The 5,080-nt window shown below is 38.8% G+C and overlaps 1 protein-coding gene across 1 annotated transcript in view; it reads left to right on the top strand.

Moving 5' to 3' along the window:
- Positions 1–4,236: 4,236 nt before the first annotated feature.
- LOC105557853 (zinc transporter ZIP3-like) overlaps positions 4,237–5,080 on the top strand; it is a 25,314-nt gene continuing 24,470 nt past the window's right edge. Inside the window, exon 1 of the mRNA XM_012005219.1 lies at positions 4,237–4,344. The gene's annotated coding sequence lies outside the window, so the exon portion shown is untranslated. The remainder of the gene's footprint in view (positions 4,345–5,080) is intronic.

The following is a 5,080-nucleotide window of genomic DNA, read 5'->3' as shown; positions in this document are numbered from 1 at the left end:
AAGTGGCTCAGTGAGCGCTTGCGCTGATTGGTTTAGAAGAATAGTTCCATCAGCACAGATCTAAAAGTATAATTTTCGGTGCTATCTGGGTTCATATAAAAATGTATTTCACAGATTTAAGATGTCTTTAAGACGACATAACGTTGTCTGGGATTTTACTTAAATTTCATTTAATACTTACATGTAATTGTACCTTGTACGGAGTAGCATTGACAGACGTTTGCGGTATCACACTGCATCTTATTAAATGACTTATATTTTTACTGCGCAATTCTTCAACGCGAACTACATGCGATATTGCTAAGGCTTTTCCTTTCGGTATTGCACTTGGATTAAATTTAATGTCATGAGTAATGGGTACAAATCCCGTTCGTATGATAAGGCTCATTGCAAAAGTTAGAGAAGTTAACCTACACATATAATGAAAAATCTATAGCAAATGTTTTGTTATATAACGAAAATTTTTTCATCGAAATTATAAAGAGACCTAAATCTATCAAGATACCTCACGACAGTTTATATAACTTGAATATTAGCAATCATTGACAGCTATTCCAGCAAAATATGCGATATTTCACCAACCACGGCAGCACTAGTCTCTAAGCACACAGCGAATAATATGATTTTGTTTTCATTTTTCTATGTGCAATGCTTGTATGCAATACTTTTAAATAAATCTCAATATATACTAAATATATTGTTTAATATGTACATGTATATCTTTATTTTGTGCGGTGCACAAAATACGGGCTACCGCTCCGCTTACATCCTTCCTCCTCTTCTTTCTCCGCTCGCCTTTCTTAATTCTACGCTCTTTCTTATTTTCTAATATCTCCGCCGAGAGAGAGAGAGATCATCCATTCTCCGCGTCCTCAGTCATTCTTACATTCATTCCTCCATTCACTCTGGCTTCCGTTTCCGCTGCTCTTTCCTTCCATTCCATCTCCTCCTCTTTCTCTTCCTCCTCTATCCTCCCCTTTCTCCACTCCTCTATCTTTTTCATCCATATCTCTCCCTCCCCTTTCTCCCCTAATACCACTTCTATCATTTCCTGCCATCCTCTTTCCCTCCCCCGCCCTGTACACTCATCCCACATGTGTTCCCATGTCTCCTCCTCTCTCTCACATACCCTACATCTCCTTTTTTCTGCTTCCTCCCAATATCTCCCCTCTCTCATTTCCTCTCCTAATCTATACCTAGCTACCCTCTGCCATCTTTCCTCCTTCCATCCCTTTTTTAGGTACTCCGGTATCCCTTTCCCCTTTATCCATTTATACCACTTATTCCATCTTGATTCCTCTATCTTCCTCCATCTTTCCTCCTCCTGTCTTTTTCTCTCTTTTTCCACTAGCTCCTCTCCTCTTATTTCCTCCCTCTCTCTCCTCCTTTCCACCTCCTCTATCTTCCACCCCTTTTCCTCGTAAAAGTCCCTTCTTTCCCTCTCCCATTCCCCCCTTGCCTCCCCCTTTTTGCTCTCTCTCTCCACTCTTCCCAGCACCATTTTTCTATCTCTCCTCCTCTTCCCTCTCCTAGCTTCCTTTCATATCCCCATGCTCTCGTCCCTGCCTTCCCTCTTATCTTCTCTCTCATCAGTTCCTCTCTTACCATATATCCCGGCGTATTCCAACCTACTCCTATTATCCATCTCAGGTACCTGTCCTGCAATCTCTCCACCTCTTCCCTTTCTCTCCACCCCTATATCTCCACCCCGTAGCTCACCACCGTCCATACCAGCTTATCAAATAACCATATTCTCTTTGCCCAATCGTTCCCAAATTTCCTTTTCCCTATCCCCCATACTTCCCTCATTACCACCGCCCCCCTTCTCACCCTCTCTTTTATAAATATATTGTTTAATATAAACTAAATATACAAATAAATAATTTCTTCCCTATACTTTTTATTATAAAAAAACAAGAATCATAACGAAGGTTTTTATAGTTTTCCTTAAAAATATTTAATTCTTCGATATTATATTCGATGCCGTGTCTATTTATTCGCCGCTAACTGCAATACTTTTTAAAGTGAGGAATATATTCGCATTTGGATAGTTTTTCTCGATATTGACATGCCTATTTATAATATAACAATTTTTAAGTTTCAAAATTGTGAAAAGTACAAAGAAAATATAATTCAGCGCGCGATTACAGTCTTTCTACATTTATCATTTATTTATTTCCAAATATTTTGTTTTTTATTGCGTTTCACTTACAATTAGTATTAATAACAGTTAAGTTATCGACGTGCTATGAATAATTATTAAAAGTTTCATTTTTAACTCATTTCTACATCGTTATTGTATATAATTTTGACACTCACTGTTTATACGTTGAAAAGTACAGGATACACAATAAAATAAATCGGTTCTTTCTAAAGCGTTTAAATAACCATTTACCGCGTAAATAAATTGCACATCGATGCACTAATCAATATCTTCGCTAAGGAAAATCGGATCACAAAGAGATGTGGTTGACGAAACATCCGGTAGTTCAAAGACATTATAAATAATAATAAGAAAGACGGAAATTGCAAATGTGCATCTCTGGCTACAAGCGCGATAAAGACACGAAATACCGTTACCAGCAATCGAGCAGCACCGAGCGCATTTCTGTATGCTTCTCTTCTTCTTGTACTTACCACTTTGAACAACCGCAATTGAGCTGGTGCACGATAACAGGATGATCTATTGCATCAACTTTTCGACGTCTTTAATCTCTACTCTGTATCTGAATGTTGCGAATGATTTTGAACACGATTCAACCTCCTGTTCTTTTTTCCAAAATTATTCACATTAAACATTTTTAAGCTCATTTGTTTTCTAAATTATGAGTTCAAGGTTTCGAATCTCGAAAATACTTGAATCTCGGAAGTCGATAAGGTATCAAAAGAATATGATCGGAGCAAGAATGTTGCACTGTCTAACTGTAAGATTCCAAGAATTTTCCATCGCATGTAGTATCTTTATCTTCTTTATTTCTTATTGTTAGTGCAATTGTGTGCAAAATCTTTAATTTTCAATAGATTTTCTACACACGAACGTTAACAAATTTCTTTGTTTAAAAAATGTAAAATTACCTGTTCTGTTCAATCTGGAGTGCATGTTCAAGTGAAAGAATAAGGACTGTTTATCTTAACTCATTATCTTAATTCTACAAATACATCGCACTTTGTACGACCTGGTGTACGCGAATATGTTTGATGATTCAAGGATAATCTCGTAAATGGTTTGTTTGCGTCAAACAGAAAAATTGTATTTTCTCATGTTTTTCATTTAATCTTCCTCTTATAATTTAAATGATAATCAAGCTGATTATTTTGAAAAATTTCTTATGGACAAAAAGCGAAAGATACTTTTAGGGGGAAAAAATTAATTGTAATATTAGATTTCACGTTAGTCGATCATCGAAGTTCCGGCTGGCAACAAGAAAAATGTATAACAACCACTACGATACAAAATCTAATTATGCCCTAGCTAAATGAAGATAAGAATATTTTTTCCGTCGAGATAATTCTGATATCGATAAATAAAACACAGGACTGGTGGGCTGCAATCTCTGTTTTTTATATTGACAAGTGATTAATATTTAAGGAGAAACTTATCTCTGGCTATCTTGGCCACCATGGCCGTAGATCACACAAAAAGAGCACACAGTATCAATCACATACAACGGACAAACAAGCGTATTGTTTGACAAACGATCAAAATCATTAGCTCTACGTGATAACACCAGATCGTAGTGGCGCAATAATTGAATAGTGCACTGAACTCCTGCAATTTTGCGATTTTCACGATTGTATCCAACGGTCAACGCGTTCGCGATTTCGCGCAACTCCGTTTTCTCAACATTGGTGAAAGTTAAGTATCTGAAACAAAATTTTGTACTCGCTTATTATTTTAAAAACTATTATAGCCTCGACACTTTTGTATTAGAATTTTCGTCTTGAAATTTTCTAAAGAATTTACGATTAAAAGGATATCCGGTGGTTTTAGTACACTCTGTAAATAAATGACATGTACGTCGGCAGTGTTAGGCAAGAAGAAAAACAGGTGAGGCAATAAAAGTTGCTGCTGAGGAACGAAAAGAGGCGAGAGAGGAAGATGGTAGCTTATTGTAGTATTTGGCGGCACAATAAAAGGGGCTCGAAATTTAGTGGAGCGATGGGAGGGGAAACACAACAAATCAGGGTAGCGAGTATGGAGAGTGCTTGAGGTGTGGCATTCGGAGTTCAGACGGTTCAAACGATGGGTATATGAGTGTTGGAGCGAAGGAGGAGGAAAACAAGGCAACACAAAGGAAGGACGAAACGATGATACATTTTGAGCCATCCAGAGAAAGTAAACAGGTAAGAAATGTGGTCAAATTTACGAACGCCATATGAGAAACGAAGGCAGGGATTTTACACATACTGGACACGATTACGCAGTTGTTGAGTGAGAGCAGGGAAATAGACAATGTTAGCGTAATCAAAAAAAGGACATGACAAGAGACTGCGATACCAATTCTTGCTTTATAAATTCTTAACATGATTCATAACATCTTCTTAGTCACTTGTCAGTTGCAATTCACGTTATATCGGGTATGTAAATACCCACTTAACGAACGTAATGTACGTAGCGTTGATCTTACGGTGTCCTTTATTTTCGCAAGTGTTTATGGACAGTGAAGACAACGACGATGATAAATTGCGCTGATCGGCCGCGTACGATCGAGATCGTATTTGCGTTTCTGCCACCTAGCCACCGCGGTGTTGGGGGATGGCGCGTGGTGGAAATTCGGCACGCACACAATCACGCGGACGTGTAGCGGTCGGCGAGCTACACATATATAAACGTCTATAGACGGAGTATTAGCTACAACTCTGGTCAAGAGGGGTTCTGATATTCGGGGCGCGGGAGGCACTCATCTGACATCGACTCTTTCCGGTGAGATTCGGTAATACTCGGTTCACATTTCCAATACGTGTGCACACGTATATACTGTGCGTTGCTTGTGTGCGAGCGTGCGCGTGCGCGTGGCCGAACGGATCATCCCCTCCAACTTGGAGTGGCTCGGCCACGCGCGCGCGCACGCTCGCACAC

Source organism: Vollenhovia emeryi, unplaced genomic scaffold (assembly GCF_000949405.1).
Source record: "Vollenhovia emeryi isolate VEMERY1.0 unplaced genomic scaffold, V.emery_V1.0 DF939411.1, whole genome shotgun sequence".
NCBI classification, from domain to species: domain Eukaryota; kingdom Metazoa; phylum Arthropoda; class Insecta; order Hymenoptera; family Formicidae; genus Vollenhovia; species Vollenhovia emeryi.
The sequence above is the reverse complement of the archived record's forward strand: the minus strand, read 5'-3'. Positions and strand labels throughout refer to the sequence as shown.